Source organism: Piliocolobus tephrosceles, chromosome 1, assembly GCF_002776525.5.
Source record: "Piliocolobus tephrosceles isolate RC106 chromosome 1, ASM277652v3, whole genome shotgun sequence".
NCBI classification, from domain to species: Eukaryota; Metazoa; Chordata; class Mammalia; order Primates; family Cercopithecidae; genus Piliocolobus; species Piliocolobus tephrosceles.
In genome coordinates this window covers 28150190-28167847 of record NC_045434.1, presented here as the reverse complement: position 1 = coordinate 28167847, position 17658 = coordinate 28150190, and the positions used below count along the sequence as shown (strand labels likewise).

General features: G+C 41.0%; 1 protein-coding gene, 1 long non-coding RNA gene and 1 other non-coding gene across 15 annotated transcripts in view; 1 reads left to right on the top strand and 2 right to left on the bottom strand.

Moving 5' to 3' along the window:
* PRRC2C (proline rich coiled-coil 2C) overlaps positions 1-10129 on the bottom strand; it is a 107262-nt gene extending 97133 nt beyond the window's left edge. For all 12 annotated transcript variants that reach the window (XM_023207151.2, XM_023207161.2, XM_023207158.2 and 9 more), the window contains exon 1: positions 9919-10129. The gene's annotated coding sequence lies outside the window, so the exon portion shown is untranslated. The remainder of the gene's footprint in view (positions 1-9918) is intronic.
* A 101-nt stretch (positions 10130-10230) lies between these two features.
* Positions 10231-17658, top strand: part of LOC113219939 — a 48379-nt gene continuing 40951 nt past the window's right edge. The window contains exon 1 of one of the 2 annotated variants that reach the window (XR_003306946.1): positions 10231-10369. This is a non-coding gene — a long non-coding RNA (uncharacterized LOC113219939). The remainder of the gene's footprint in view (positions 10370-17658) is intronic. The other variant, XR_003306945.1, reaches the window with a different exon arrangement.
* On the bottom strand, positions 13743-13845 carry LOC111539407. The gene has a single exon (XR_002730677.1). It is a non-coding gene; the product is annotated as a small nucleolar RNA U13 (small nucleolar RNA).

Below are 17658 nucleotides of genomic sequence, written 5' to 3'. Positions count from 1 at the left end.
ACACACACACACACACACACACACACACACACACACACACGCTCCAAATGTATCGATTTGTTGCTAGAAATGTCATTTTGTAGTACAAGTAATAATAAAAGCTTGTGAAATAAATTTAAGGTTTCTGGTGATGACAGGGTTTAGACAGCAGACATTAAAAACCAAGCACACAGAGTGTGTGTGTGTGCCTATGTGCATACTATATAGAAAATAATAAGGTAAATATGGTAAAATATTAACAAGTGGGGAATCTGAATGAAGGAATATGGGAATTCTTTGTACTATTTTTGTAACTTGTAAAAAACAAAACAATCAGGCCAGGTGTGGTAGCTCACATCTGTAATCCTAGCACTCTGGGAGGCCAAGGCAGGTGGATCACTTGAGGTCAGGACTTCAGGACCAGCCTGGCCAACATGGCAAAATCCCATCTCTACTAAAAATACAAAAATTAGCTGGGGGTGGTGGCATGCACCTGTAGTCTCAGCTACTAGGGAGGCTGAGGCAGGAGAATCACTTGCACCTGGGAGGCAGGGAGGGACCCCCCCCCCCGCAAAAAAAAAAAAAGGCATAAGAATCAATGCTCTACAAATCGTAAAGGGGGTAGGGGTGCTGATGGACTGATGGGTGTCCCCTGACATTCATATGTTGAAGCCCTAAATCCCCTGGGCTGATATTTGGAGATGGGACCTTGGGGAGGTAATCAGATTTAGATGAGGTTGTGTGGGCCATGAGTTATTTCTTATAAAAAGAGATACCAGAGCTTGCTCTCTTCTCCATTAGAGAATACAGTCAGAAGGTGGCTGTGAGCAATCTAGGAAGAGCCCTCACCAGAACTACCTGTCAGAAATATTATAAAGATAATTCTTGCTTTGAGTCTCTTCCATTTCTAGTAGTTAAAATGAACTAGCAATTCTAAGGTCAAATATTTTAAGAGTACATTTGCCACTATAATAGTAAAGCTAAGAATACCACCATATGTTGAATTCTTTTACTACAAATAGCAGTTCAGCAAAAACATCCAAAATGGTCATTTTTAAAAAAACAAAGTGTAATATAAATAAATCTGTTGGAGTTCTAATTAGGATAGTGGAAGGGCTCAGACTGTTCCTGGAACCTGAAACATGTGAATTAAGTTTCTGGAGCAGGATAAAGCCTTAACAATCAGAACAGAAATGTAGCTATCAAATTTTCTGTACTAAAAAACTGCTATCCTTAAAAATTACAGCTGTCTGTCTACTGATTACTTAATGAGGTGATTGCCAGGGCATTCTTTTTTAACAACTTACGTATTTTAAAATTGTTAAAATTACACAACCGTTTCTCTTAAAACTGTTTTTGTTTAAATTCTAGCTCTAATATTTAGTAGCTAGGTGACCACCGGCAAATTACTTAATCTCAACAAATTTTTACTTCCTTACCTGGGTGGGCTATAATATCTACTCCAACACTATTATAAGATTTAATTAACAAAGTGTGTATAAAGCTCTTAGAATACTGTAAAGCCCATAACAAAAGCTTATTTAGTGGTAATCAATATTTGCAAAACTAATATATTAAAAAGAAAAAACCCAAACATAGATAATTTCTTCTCTTTTTTTTGAGACAGAGTCTTGCTCTGTTGCCCAGGCTACAGTGCGGTGGCAGGATCTCTGCTTCCCAGGTTCAAGCAATTCTCCTGCCTCAGCCTCCTGAGTAGCTGGGGTTACAGACACCTGCCACCATAACTGGCTAATTTTTGTATTTTTAGTAGAGATGGGGTTTCACCATGTTGGCCAGGCTGGTCCCAAATTCCTGACCTCAAGTAATCCACGCACCTTGGCCTCCCAAAGTTCTGGGATTACAGGGTGAGCCATCACTTCAGGCCCAAAGCACAGATAGTTTCTTAGTCAACCTTTATGTATTATTTTTCTTTTCAAGAGTTTTAGTCTATCACCCATGCTGGAGTGCAGCAGTGCCATCACTGCAACCCTGAACTTGAGCTCAAGTGATCCTTCTACCTCACTCTCCTGAGGAGCTAGGACTACAGGCACATGCCACCCCACCCAGTTAACTGAACTTTATTTTTTGCAAGGCCAAAGTATGTTGAATGTTATGGGATTGAAAGAGAAGTATTTGCTCCAAGATGCTCACCTAGCATCATGAATTACAGTTAATCTTTCGGATGACCAAAGGGTTGCCTTTAAAAGTTAGAATATTAATTTTAAATTTATTAAGTGTAGAGAATTGGTTAACATCCCTCCATATCATTGGCTCTCTTCTTCTACCACGGAAATATCCAATCTTAAAACATGTAAACCTATTTCCTTCCTTCTTTCTCTCCTTAATTCCCTTATTATTTTATTTTATTTTTTTTTTTTTAAATTCCCCAGCCGGGCACGGGGACTCATGCCTGTAATCCCAGCACTTTGGGATAGCAAAGCAGGTGGATCATTTGAGGTCAGGAGTTCAGGACCAGCCTGGCCAACACAGTGAAACCCATCTCTACTAAAAATACAAAAAGTAGCCAGGCATGCTCGTACACACTTGTAATCCCAGCTATTCAGGAGGCTGAGGCAGGAGAATTGCTAGAACCCAGGAGGTAGGGCTTGCAGTGAGCCGAGATTGCGCCACTGCATTCCAGCCTGGGCGACAGAGAGAGACTCTGTCTTTAAATAAATAAATAAATAAATAAATAAATAAATAAATAAATAAATAAATAAATAAATCCCTACCTCCTTGCTTTTAATAAGAAACAGGGTCACCTTAAATGTTGTCCAGGCTGGAGTGCAGTGGCTATCCCACTATTGCTCAGCATGGGAGTTTTAACCTGCTCTGTTGCCAACCTGGACCAGCTCACCCCTCCTCAGGCAACCTCTTAGTCCCCTACTCCCAGGACACCCTATTGATGCTGAATTTAGTGCAGACACTCAATCCATATGTAGCACATAGTGTGCTACCCTCCAAAACTCCCGGGCTCAAGAGATCCTTCCACCTCAGCCTTCCAAGTAGCTGAGACTACAGGCACATGCCACCACATCCAATTCCTTTTTCTTTCTCCTTCTTTCATTCTTTCTATGTTCAAGTGCGTCATAAATATAACAGTATAATCAAAATATTTTTTCTTTCTAATCAGAAAACAAATCAATCAGCATGCGTAGGCCATTCTTGGCTTTTTCCATCTCCCTTTAATAGTTATTGCTTCAAGAGAATTTCCCTGTCTCCCAAATGCCAGAAGACTCTAGTTCTACAGTTGGGAGATGTTTTATCTTTCCACATTCTGTATCCTAGTTGTGGTGGGGACTACAAAAATCCGTATGTACTAAAACTTAAAGAACTGTACACCACAAATCAAATTTCTAAATATAAACTTAAAATTCACCTGTCTAAAGCCTCTTTTGTTTTCAATGTCCTCTTTCTGGTTTCAAAATAAAATTCCTCTGTTCCATTTTCCTAACCTTCAGAAGTAACTGTGTACCTTCCCTACTGTGCTTCTTCAATTAAGAGCTATAAAATTTATATAGCTTTAATTGTAAAACCTAACATTAAAAACTTACTTATAGATCAAACTACTTGCCACATGACCAAAAATCTAAATTTTAATTTAAACCCCCAAATTACAAAGTTTTTGGGTTAAGATTAAATTGTGTTAAGTATTGTTTTACTCTTATCGCTCCTCTTTGAAATTTGATAAACTATTATTTAATATAGTTTCTTGGTTAATAAAAATATTTAGCCGGGTGCGGTGGCTCAAGCCTGTAATCCCAGCACTTTGGGAGGCTGAGACGGGCGGATCACGAGGTCAGGAGATCGAGACCATCCTGGCTAACATGGTGAAACCCTGTCTCTACTAAAAACTACAAAAAACTAGCCGGGCGAGGTGGCGGCGCCTGAGGCAGGAGAATGGCGTGAACCCGGGAGGCGGAGCTTGCAGTGAGCTGAGATCCGGCCACAGCACTCCAGCCTGGTGACAGAGCGAGACTCCATCTCAAAAAAAAAAAAAAAACTTAATAAACTACAATACATATCTTTAAAGTACACTGGATAAATTAGAATTCTGTGCTTGCCCAACCACCTAACCCATCTTAGCAAAAAGTTCAAAGTTTTTTTGTTCCTTAGTGACCATTTCTTCAATTTCCCAATTGTTTTTGATGTTGTTCTAAATGTATCCTTAATATGTCTCCTTAAGGAGTCTTTCAGAGCATCCATTGGCATAGGGCCTTTATGTAACTAGGAAAAATACATCCTTCTGGGGAAATACAGACACTTTTGGCAAGGAGCCAACGCCTTGGAGAGAGGAGAAGTGGAGGCAGTTTCCTCTGGGAGGCCTAAGCTAGGACACAGGACTCTGTAAGCAGAACACAGGCTGACTTGTTGCTTCCTTCAGTCCAGCGTCTTTGGGCAGTACACAAGCTGCACAATCATATATAGCAGCCCTGTACCTTCAGATTGTTCACTGGCAAACGGGGAAGAAAAAAATGAATTATTAACTTGGATACCTATTCTCCAACCACATACATGCATCCATCTCTTATCCTTCAGATTCAAGATTTATTCAGAAGGGATCTTCCAACCTCATAGGGAACCTATCCTCCCTGTATCTTTAATTTTCCCTTTTCATGGTTCTCTTTTCTGCTTTAAATATGGTCAAGACTCATGTCTTGATATTGTGTAATATTAAAGAATGTTAAATTCAGAAGATATATAGAAATATAGTACAGTCCTCTGAGATAGGGGAAATGGATATTATCCTTATATCACAAATCAATATATTTAAAACTTAAGCCAGGTTAACTTGCCCCAAAATTAACAGCTGGCACAAAGTGACAAAAAGGACTAAACCTAGGTTTAAAACAATTAGTCCAGAGTCCACTTTGAGTATTCAATTTATCTAAAAATCAAGAGATTTTTCCTCCTACCCCTTTAACCTTTCACCTTTGTAACTTGACCTAGATTATTTTAAGGTCACCAAGGATCTCACAGCCAAATCGAAAGACTACGTGTCACATACTTTTCTGAACTCTGCTACATTTAGCTCTAATAATCCTGTTTTTAGATTATTCTCTTCTGCCCCGATTTCTATAGTGGCTTCCTTATTTTGTCTTGTTCTTCCCTTGCCATAGACTGTCCTAGACATCCTATTACATTTCTCTATCTAAATAAGTCTACTCCTTTGCAGTTTATCATGAAAGTGGTTGTCTCAAATATGTAGTTAAGACTCTAATTCGTATCTCTATTCCTGTAATGCTGCCATTTCCTATTTTATCAATCTATTCCATTCTAGGCTTTTGACCTTCATTAACTGTAACTGTGGCCTGATCCTATCCAGTATTCATTTCTTATAGCAGTAATGTCCCAAAGGGTGGAATACAAAGACTGTTAGTATATTGGATGATTTTAAGTGATCCATAGAAAATTACGTAAAATCATGTTTATTTAAAAATACACTGGGGGGAAGCTAACGCCAAATAATCATAAAAATTTTCTTTTAAACGGCCAGATGCGGGGGCTCATGCCTGTAATCCCAGCACTTTGGGAGGCCGAGGTGGGTGGATCACGAGGTCAGGAGTTCGAGATGAGCCTGACAACATGGTGAAACGCCATCTATACTAAAAATACAAAAATTAGCCAGGCGTGGTGGCGGGCGCCTGTAATCCCAGCTATTCAGGAAGCTGAGGTAGGAGAATCACTTGAACCCGGAAGGGAGGGGTTGCGGTGAGCCAAGACAGCGTCACTGCACTCCAGCCTGGGCAACAGAGTGAGATTCCATCTAAAAAAGAAAAGAAAATTTCTTTTAAATTCATTCAATTAAAAGACAGCGAATTGAGTTGAAGAAAAATATTAAGTAACAGGCAGGTGGTTTGAGACGAAGCAGAAACTGTGAACGATTTAAGTTTGGAAAATACTGGCCAGTAGGAAACCCATGTAGTTGAGTGAGGCACTCAGGCTCTGGATCAATTGCCATTTCCACCACTTAGAAGCTAAGTAACTTTGAGCAAATTACTTAAATCTCTTCCTTTTAGGCTTTCTGCAGTATGGATTTAAATAGATCATTCGCAAAATAGTCTTAGTTTAGTACATGGCATAGTAAGTGCTCAAGAAATAATAATCATAATTATTCTTGATTTTTCTTAGCCATCACTGTTTCACTTATAATCAACTAGGCACTCAATCTGTACTATCAGTAATTTTCTGCACCAAATTTCCCTTACCTTCTTATACACCTTTTTAATCTCCTAGCATGAATCCAAAGATTACAAGATAACTTTTAACATTAATCCTGAAGGCTGTGAACACCTTGGGAGTGGACCAAATGCCATACTGCTCTGATTCACTGGGCCTTACAAAATTAAAAGAATATTTAATCTTTGTTGAATAAGGTAAAAATTTTAAAAATGAGATGTAAATAAATCTCACTGCATGCTATTTAACACAAACTCTTTGAAGGTTACCTGTGATACTATTCTTAGAGGTAAAGGAAAAAAACCTGACAGCATTTTCTTTCGCTCCAAAAAGATATTTATCAGTTAATCTTGTGGATCTATTCTTTTGTTTCTGACCCTCATTCATTCAATAACATATAAACTCTAGGTATACGCCAACCACCATACAAGGTGATGAAGACATGGAAACAGTCTAGTAGAGGAAAACAAACTAATATCAGAACACAGAAAATAGAAAAATTACTAGGTACTATGTATTGCTATGTAGTATGCTACATACATAATATCCAGTAGTTTTTTAAATACCAGACGTGCTCCACAAATGATATCCCATCTTCCCTTAATGTTGAGGACATAGCAGCACCACACAGGGGTGAGTATATCACACTGACTATACTTCACGTAATAATTTCATTGCAATCTTTTGTTCAGACTCTTAGATATCAGCCAATCATGTCTGCCAATCAGACAAAAATTTCCTGTTGAAACTAAGTAACAGCCCTTGTTTGACTGGATTTGCCAGCAAATACAAGTAGTCACAGGCCCCAAAACATGCTTTCTGATAACTTGGAGGAAAATAAGGACTAGAAGTGTAACTGGCAATGCTGGGAGCAATGGTAGGCACTTCTAGTCCCAGCTACTTGAGAGGCTGAGGCAGGAGAATCTCTTGAGCCCAGGAGTTAGAGGTCAGCCAGCGCAACAGAGTTAGATCTGTCTCTTAAATAGAAAATTTACTAAAGTTACCCTCTCTCTATAGAACGCATTTATCCACAAAGGTGTTCTGGCTGATGCATCAATGAGATTAGCAGGAATTTAAAATGTTGTGACTCAGAAAACTAACATAGTAACTCTCAGACTTGTAAGCAACAATTAACATAGACTGAGATAAGCTTTCATTGTGTTGTCCTATTCATAAGGTGACAAAATCACGCTTTACCAAAGTGAAAGTATATCATAACTCAGACACAACTTCTGTATCTCCTTCACTGTAAGAATACAATTGTGTACCAACTTATGTAACATTTCACCAATCATCAATCCTTGTCATTTACAAATATGACATAAATAGCATCCAAAACACAAGTTACCTGATTTAACAAACTGAAGCAGTGTTTAGGGGTGACACTTGGAGGGAGACAGGGATATAATATAATCTTCAAAGACACTTTATCAGTAAAGAGTGTGGGGTGGGGGTAAGAAGAAGACAGGGGACTGGAATGAGCCAGAACTTCTGCATTTTCAGCTATGAACAAGATACTCATCCCAAGGATATTTACTGTAGAGCATAAAGAAATCGCTAAGAAGCAAAATCCTGCATATAAATAGATATATTAGGGATAAGGGGAGGTGAAATTTTCTTATGTACCTAAAGAAATATACACATCACCCTGAGAATATACAGATTATTTATTGCTTGGAAGAGAGTATTTTCTTCTACCAATATCCTACCATTCTCCCCCCATTATTAGTTGACCTTTTACGATGTACTAAGCATAGTAATAAGTCCTTTACATACATTATCCATTATCTTTTTTTACTCCTATAATAAGCCTTTGAGGGAAGTCCTATTATCATCACTATTTTACAGATGAGGGAGTATTCTACCAATAATATGTCAGATGCTCAAATTTAAAAATTATAACTATGACATGGTAGAGTTAGTTTTAAGTTATCTCTAAGCACTCAAATAGAAAAGGGCGCAAAAAAAAATTAGCCTCTACTCCACCTCCAAAGTGGATATAATCCCCATTTTTACAACCTGCAACACTTTAACCTTAGCATGCAACAATGTTCATATACTAGTCAAGCTAAAGAAAAACTACCAGTTAATAATGCTTTATCTTATTTAGTTACTACAGTTTATAATTTACAAAGCAGGCTGAAGGTTTAGAGCATCCCCTTTGGGTTCAGACAGTATGGAATTGAACCTACACAATACTACCAATAACCGCTAAGTGACCTTGGTCAGACTACACTCTGAGATTTCATTTCCTCATCTGTAAAATGGGGATGATCATAATACCATTTCCCTCAAAGGTCTGTTGTGGGGATTTAAAAAAAAAATGTATGAAAAGGGCTTATTACTGTGCTCAGTGTATAGCAAAGGGTCACCTAATGGAGAACAGCCACACTTAAGCTAAGCAGAGCAAACAAAATCACTTAAAAAGGCTATATTCTGAAAATCCATTTACAGAAAAGGAGAGAAATACTATTTGACTACATGCTAAAGACAACATTCAAATTCAATCTATTCCTAATTTTTTAGGGTATCAATGCATTTGGGGTGAGCCAGAAAAGATGCTGCAGTGCATCTGTGACACACACCTAAAAATGGCTCCAGTCAAAGCAGCATCTTAATTACGAATATGGGAGGTGAAATCTACTTTTGAAAAATGCTGGGGTTAGGCTTGGTAGGTGCTTAATATCACCGTATTATTTTTATTTGCAGGAGTAAGCTATTAAGTACTCAACAATCAAAAATCCTCCGATTTTTCTGGTGCATTCCAAATGAAAATCTTACAGCAGAGCCGCCTACTGTACAATTCTAAGTACTCTAACGAGGTATGAATATGAACCCAGGCTGAAGACCAGCCAATGCGGAAATCCGGGTAGCTTTATAAGCCAGCAAAGATCAGGCATGTCAGACCCTCAAAAGATCCCAAATAATGTCAAAACACACATACATCCCTTTAAATTAAAGGTATTCCTCTCATGCAAAGGAAGGAAGCCTCTATCAACGTCTCCATTGGCCCCATGCCCTTTTCTTCAGTCCTAAAACGGGGCCTTTACCCTAACACCACCAACACCAACGCTATCTCAAAGACAGGGAGCTACCGAGATTTACCACGCAAGTTAGAGGATGGAGCGGCCCAGAGTGTGAAAAGACTACCCAAATCCTCCTCTGGAGTTGGGCAGCACTTCCCCAGCGGAAGTAGGGTTGGTCTTGATTCCCCGAAGAGCCTCTCATCTCATCAGGTCTTTAATCCAGACCCTCCTATACACTGCTCATTGCAAGTCCCACTCTCACTACACAGGAAGAGGTAGAGAGTGAAGGCCCCGGCTGAATCCTTCAGTTGTTTGGGGGAACACATACCCGACACTAAAAAAAAAAAAAAAAAAAAAAAAAGACTGCACGTCCGCCAGTCCAGGAAGACGGAAAAACCCTTCGCTTACCCGGCAACATGCGTAATCCCCTCGCAGGGCCAGGACTGGGGGTCTGGGTGGTAGCAAGACATACCGGTCCAGAACTCCCGCTGCAGACCACATGGGGCGGGTCTGACTCCGGTTTCCCGCTCCCCAAGCTGGAGGCCGACTTCCCCAGACACAGAGATGATAGTAACCAAAGAGAAGGGAGATGACCGGACCCGAGGCCCTCTCCACGCCGCCCCCTAGCCTCCGGGCGCCAAGGTCTGAGTGCGCTCCCACGCCCCAGGCCGCACGCTGGCCGTTCCCGAAGGGCCCTCTTTCATCGCGGCCCCCACACCCCCGGTTTCCTTACCGGTCAGGGTGAGTGTCAAGTTTGCGCACTTCTAGGGTCTCCGCCGATCTTTGATTGAAAGAAGGGGGAGGGAAAGCTGGGGTTAAAGGGGTGGCCGGAAGGGCCACCGGACTGGAAAAGCCGAAGCTGCGGATGGACAAACCGCCAAAGCACTTTCGCAGCTTCCCGAGAAGGAGCGAGCGAGCGAGAAAAAGAAGCAAGATGGCGGCTAGCCAGCCCCTACGTAATACGTCACGGCGCTGAGTACGTAGGGCAAATCTCCGCAAGACCACGCTCCTGCGCAGAGACGGCCGGATCACGTGAGGCCTCCGTGGCGACCTGACCCCGGCAGAGGGTGCTGGCGCTTCCTGCTGGACGGAGGGAGTTTCTGCAATCAGAATTATCTTTTCAGGACAAAGCTTCGACCTGAGACCTTTCCAAGAAGTCTTAAATTGAGCACATTTACAAGATGGTAATAAGCCTAAGTTAAATGAGCACTCTTATGTCTGGTGGGTGGATGTGTAAATGGTTGAATCAGCAGTTTGCCAGTATGTTCTCAGTGAATTTGGGGGCAAGCTGAGAAGTCTTGGTGTATTGAAAAGTTATCACAGAGAGTGAAAGTAAAACTAATGTGAGGAACAGAGTAACATGGGCTACTGAGAGCACTTTTTAAGTTCCTGATTATGGATGTGAAATAAGCCATTCAGTTTATTTATATGATCTGTGCAGCACAGTGTTCAGCTCCGTTGAACAGTAGAGTTCACCCATGCTGGCTTTTACCGCAAGTGTAACATAGGCAGATGCGTGTATCTGGAAGTGGGAGATTATAATGATGATAATATTATGTCAGAACAGGTGGTGAATGTTTAATAAATGGTATCTTTCGTCCTCTTTGTGAACTACCTATGACTTATTTAAAATTCAAGGATTTCTTACCACTTCTGGTCTGAACGATCTTCCCCGCCAGTAACTAGTGTATGTCCATGGAGTTGTCACTGTAGCAATGTTAAAATAAATGAAATAATAAACAGAGGTAAATTATGAACACCTCCCTCCCCACTGATTTAATTTGAAGTAGAAAAGTCTGGACTTGCTTGGTGGCTCATGCCTGTAATACTAATACTTTGGTAGGTCAAGGCAAAAGGATTGCTTGAGACCAGGAGTTCAAGACCAATCTGGGCAACATGGTGAGACCCTACCTCTGCAAAAAAAATTAAAAAGTAAAAAAGCTAGCTAGGCATAGTAAAAAAGCTAGCTAGGCATAGTAGCACATGCTTGTAGTCCTAGCTACTTGGACTTGGGAGGCTGAGGCAAAAGGATCACTTGAGCACAGGAGGTTGAAGCTGCCGCGAGACTCTTTCTCAAAAATATTAAAAAGAAGAAAAGAAAAAGTTTTTCTTATTGATATAGGGTCATTGCCAGGGGAAAGCCCACTGATCATCCACAAGAGGACAAGGAAGCATTACTTTAGTGAATTTCTACAATCTTCTAGGATCTGGTCTACAGTGTTCTGGTCACAAAAAACATCTTTCTTCGTTTTCTGGAGGCAGGGTCTCACTTTGCTACCCAGGCTGGAGTGTAATGGCATGATCACAGCTCACCGAAGCCTCAACCTCCCAGGCTCAAGCAATCCTCCTGTCTCAGCCTCCCAAGTAGTTGGGACTACAGGTGCTTGCCACCACACCTGGCGTTGGTTGTTTTTTTTTTTTTTTTCTTTCCAGTAGAGACGAGGTCTTGCTATGTTGATTGGGCTGGTTTCGAACTCCTGAGCTCAAGCAAGCCTCCCGCATTGGCCTCCCAAAGTGCTGGAATTACAGGCATGAGCCACCACGCCCAGCCAAAACATCTGTCTTGAGCAATGGAGAACAACTTCAGCAATCAGATGAACTTAAATTAACCAAGGTCATAAGACTGACATTATTAAGTTATTAATTTCCAAGAGCTTTAATTTATATGCTTGAACACTCACAACTGCAAAGCCAATACTTTTTTTTCTTTCTTTTTTTTTTACTTTTTGCCAGAAAGAGAATATCTCCAGTGTTCCAGCATGGACCCAAGGTGTTGTCTTTTCTTGAGTACATTTTCTCATTCTCTTCCCTTCCCTCCCCTTCCCTCCCCTCCCCTCCCCTTCCCTCCCCTTCCCTCCCCCCCCCCTCCCCTTCCTTGCCTGCCTGCCTTCCTTCTTTCCTTCTCTCTTTTTTCTTTTCCTTTCTTTTCTTTTCTTTTTTTTTTTTTTTTCTTTTCTTTTCTTTCCTTCCTTCCTTCCTTCCTTCCCTTTCTTTCTCTCTCTCTTTCTTTCTTTCTTTTTTTGAGATGGAGTCTCACTCTGTTGCCCAGGTGGCGTGATCTTGGCTCACTGCAACCTTCACCTCCGAGGTTCAAGTTGGGATTACACAAAGACGCCACCATGCCATGCTAATTTTTGTATTTTTAGTAGAAACGGGGTTTCGCCATGTTGGCCAGGCTGGTCTCAAACTCCTGACCGCATGTGATTTGCCTGCCTCAGCCTCCCAAAGTGCTGGGATTACAGGTGTGAGCCACTGTGTCTGGCCCCTCTGAGTGCATTTTCTGTGTAGCCAAACCTATTCAGGAAACCAAGGTATTATCAGAAGGTTGCTTGATGAACACCTATTCTAAACAAGTGGAGTTATATGTATAGACTTTTCTTAATTCATCTATCTTCACAACAGGACAATTTTGTTCCGAAAATAGAAGTTCTTAATTTCCAATGGCTGCACTGATCTCCAATATGGTGGGGACATCCTGCTGAGCTGTTGATTTGTACTCTTTCTCTCCTAAGCAGCACTTGGATGGCCACTGGCCCTAAAGTGCCCCCATACGTCACTTTCTCTGTTTCCATGGCTACCCAAACTACTTAGCAATATTATTTCAAGAAAAATCAAGTTACAGTTAAATCAAACCAGTGTGTGTTTTAAAGGTGGCTTTGCTTATTTCTGCTCCTAGCTATGTATGTGATCTTAAAGTTTAACTTTTAGAGAGCAGTCTTACTGCCTTTGTTTCCAATTTATTGGGGAAAATGTGACTGAAGTCTCCTTGTACTGGTACAATATCCAAAGCCAACTAATACTCTTGTATAGTTTACTTTGACTTGGATTATTTGCACTTTTCCTGACACTCCACCATTGTAGACAAATTTGTTATAACAAAAATGTCTTCATGACAGATGGAATGAAAACTTCTCATTTAATTTACAACGCTTCTATTTAAACAATCATTTTGGCCGGGCGCGGTGGCTCAAGCCTGTAATCCCAGCACTTTGGGAGGCCAAGACGGGCGGATCACGAGGTCAGGAGATCGAGACCATCCTGGCTAACACGGTGAAACCCCGTCTCTACTAAAAATACAAAAACTAGCCGGGCGAGGTGGCGGCGCCTGTAGTCCCAGCTACTCGGGAGGCTGAGGCAGGAGAATGGCGTAAACCCGGGAGGCGGAGCTTGCAGTGAGCTGAGATCCGGCCACTGCACTCCAGTCCGGGCGACAGAGCGAGACTCCGCCTCAAAAAAAAAAACAACAAAAAAAAAACAATCATTTTAGGGTAACATTATCAAATTTCCAATTGGTGGTGTGGAATCAGGCAAACTAGTTTCTTACTGAAAACAAATTCACTCTCCAAACAGTATGACCTATTTTCTTTTTGATTGCCCAGCCTTATTTGCTAATTATTTTATTGAGTTTCTACCCTTCTCACTGTGATTGATTCCATAATCCTGTAGGCACTGAAATTTTATGGTAGTTAAAAACAAAATGATCATAAAAGTATCATACTTTATTAGTAGTAATTTTCCTTTTTTCTCTCTTCTTTGTTTAAAATTTTTAAATTTTCACACCAGATGGGGAATGGACCACGTCATAACAAGGTTTGAGGGCGGCACATCTCATACATGCATGTGAACACCGAATCATCACACTTATGAACTACAAAAGGATCAGCAGTTGTGTTTCTTAAGTGTTTAGGTGCATTTGACAATTTTGTTTTCTTTTTATCAATGATCCAGCAAATCATATTTAGTTAAAAACTGTGAAACATGATAAGCCTGGTATAAGGAAAACCAGAATCCCCAAATACTGCAAGAAAATATAATCTCAGTTTATAAACATCAACAGATGTTGTACATACGCTAATAAAGATAAGAAAAATACTGCTAGTGCTTCAACAAATCACCTTTGGGGGGTCCGGAAAAAACAAAAACTAAGAAAAAAATGGGCCAGGCGTGGTGGCTCTCACCTGTAATCCCTGCACTTTGGGAGGCTGAGGCAGGCAGATCACCTGAGGTCAGGAGATCGAGACCATCCTGGCAAACACAGTGAGACCCCATCTCTACTAAAAATAAAAAAAAATTAGCCGGGCGTGGTGGCACACGCTTGTAGTCCCAGCTGCTCGGGAGGCTGAGGCAGGAGAATTGCTCAAACCTGGGAGGCGGAGGTTGCAGTGAGCTGAGATCCTGCAACTGCGCTCCAGCCTGGACGACAGAGCGAGACTCCATTCCCCCCGCCCCCCCAAAAAAAGGCCTTTGGCCAACTTGTGAGGGGCTAGATATTAAATACATGATAATATTTATATTATACAATATATATAAAATTTTACATTATATAAAAAAGGATTTTTTTTTTTTTTTTTTTGGGAGACAGGGTCTCACTCTGTCACTCAGGCTGGAGTGCAGTGGCGTGATCTTGGCTCACTGCAACCCCCGCCTCCCGGGTTCAAGCCATTCTCCTGCCCCAGCCTCCCGAGTAGCTGGGACTACAGGTGCATGCTGCCACACCCAGGTGATTGATTGATTGATTGATTGATTTTATTTTAGAGATGGGGTTTTACCATGTTCCCCAGGCTGGTTTTGAACTCCTGAGCTCAGGCAATCCACCTGCCTCAGCCTCCCAAAGTGCTAGGATTACAGGCATGAGCCAGTGCTCCAGGCCAAATAGCATAAATATTTTATTTTATTTTATTATTTTTTTTTGAGATGGAGTCTCACTCTTGTCACCCAGGCTGGAGTGCAGTGGTGTGATCTCAGCTCACTGCAACCTCTGTCTCCTGGGTTCAAGCAATTTTCCTACCTCAGCCTCCCGAGTAGCTGGAATTACAGGTGCCCACCACCACACCCAACTAATTTTTGCATTTTTAGTAGAGACAGGGTTTCACCACATTGGCCAGGCTGGTCTCGAACTCCTAAACTCAGGTGATCCACCCATCTCAGCCTCCCAAAGTGCTGGGATTACAAGCATGAGCCACTGTGCCCGGCTGATAAATATTTTAATTACCAGTCTGTTTATTGTCTTAGCAAACTCTTTTTATGATTGAATAAAGGGGACAGTTTGGCTAAAAGTTGTATTTATTTCTTATGTCATAAATTAATGAAGTCTGGATTACCTGGCATTTACTGTCCACCAAAAATTTTCCAAGAGTTTTCTTAGCTGACAGGAGAAACTAAGTTCTTACAGCTATGGATTCCAAGTCAAGAGGGTGCTGTGTTGTTAATAAGCACAGAATATCTAGAAGATTTAGTCCCTCACAGAGCTGCAGGCAGAAGGGAGGGAAAAAGGGGAGAGACAGAGAAAACAAACTTTGCTGGCTCCCATTTTTGCCTTAGGCTGTAAGTTCACCTGAGTCAGGAAATGAGTAGCGATAAAAGGCACCGATTCTTAAGGGAAGATCACAAAGGGAAAGGGGTCACAACAAAGGCAGAACAGGAAAAGTTTACAAAAGGAAAATAGCCAGGTGGTAATTGAAAATACAGAAAATTGTAAATTCTTAATTTTTTAGGCCAAAAAGCAAATCCTTGAGATATTACTAATGAATATGAATACAGTGCTCAATAATTATTTCTAAAATTATAGCTCTGTCTGGGGCTTGTAGCATTTCTTAAAGTATACGAAACTTTTTGTGTATCTGCTGCCCAACCAATTGGGTATATGTATAAATAAAACTATCCGATTTCAAATATTTTATTGCTTCTTAGTAATTAAGAGAAGATTGATAGTACATTTTTTGGTTACTGTTGGGATTAGGTGTTTGGAATAATTTTTAGGCTTGTGGTAGAAGAGAGAATTTCATGTTACAATGTCACCAGTAGCTTGTACCTAGTTTGGTTATTTGGTTTGTTTGTTTCTCTTTCTCTTCTCTATTCTTATGTCTGCTGGGGTTAATTAAATGATTATTTCAGAAATATTTCTATGAGTTGCTGAGAGTCTCAGTGAGATAATTGCTTCAAATGGGAATTAGTGCAATACTCTGGAGATTGGACCATTGTTAACTTCATAGGGCACAGTCTTGATAGAAGAGAGAAAGGGGAATAGTGATTGAAAGAGAATTGAGAAAAGGTATCTCAAAGTATTTAACAGCCTTGGTGAATTGCAGTGAAATGAAACTCTTCATTTCAATATTCCATAAAAAACATAAAACAATATTCTCTATTACCTATGTATTTGCCAGGCGTGTGCCCATAATCTCAGCTACTTGAGAGGCTGAGGCTGGAGGATCTCTTGAGCCCAGGCATTTGAGGCTGCAATGAGCTATAATCTTGCCACTGCTTTCCAGCCTGGACAACAGAGCGAAACTCTGTCTAAAAAAAAAAAAGGCATGATATATCAGGCTACAGAAGACGTAAAAATGAATAAAACAGTTTAAATTACTGTTCTCAGGAGATTCTATTCAAGTGGGATGAGAGTGGGGTGAAATTATAAGTAATTATGATTAAAAGTGACAAGTCCTCCAGAGAAACAGAACCAATAGGATGTGTAGGCCAACAGACTGGAGACCCAGGGAAGAGACAAAGTTGTAGTTTAACTCAAAAGGCTGCCATACTTAAGAATTCATTTGCAGGACGTCAGTCTTTGTTCTATTAGGCCTTCACCTGATTGTATGAGGCCCACCCACATTATGGAGGTCAAAATACATCCATTTACAGTTAATATAATCACCCCCCCCACCCCCTCCCACAAAACAAAAACACTTTTATAGGCTGGATGAAGTGGCTCATGCCTGTAATCCCAGCACTTTGGGAGGCCAAGGCAGGTGGATCACTTGAGGTTAGGAGTTTGAGACCACACTGGCCAACATGGTGAAACCTCAGCTCTACTAAAAATACAAAACTTAGCCAGGTGTGGTGGCACGTGCCTGTAATCCCACCTACTTGGGAAGCTGACACAGGAGAATTGCTTGAACCTGGGAGGTGGTGGTTGCAGTGAGCCGAGATCGGGCCACCACACTCTATCCTGGGTGACAAAGAGAGACTCTGTCTCCAAAACAAAACAAAACAAAACACCACTTTTATGGAAACATTTCAGGATAATGTTTGACCAAATATTGACATAGTAGCCCAGCCAAGTTGACAAAGGAAAATAACCATCACAGGTGATAAATTCTCTGATGAGAGAATTAAAAGTGCCATGTGAGTCCAAAGGAAGGCACCTAACCCAAATTTCCAGGGATGGTGGGGGTCAGGGAATGTAGCCATAATAGATCGGTTGCAAGACAATATGCAGGGTTGCAGCAGAGAAAGATTTAATCATATGGCCGTGAGGAGTTTAGGGCTTGGGTTTTTAAGGGTTTCAGAATGGGCTGAAGTGTAGATAGTTGATGGGTTGAAGAGTGCAGAGTGAAGTCATAGTCATAGGGCAGGAGATGAAGAAACCGTATTCTCGTGCTTACTAGGCTGCTCTGTGGAGATCTTTAAACTAGTTGGTGTCAGCTGTTCTGTTTGTCTGTTTGAAATTCAGGATCTGTTTAAGCAGTTCTTTTTT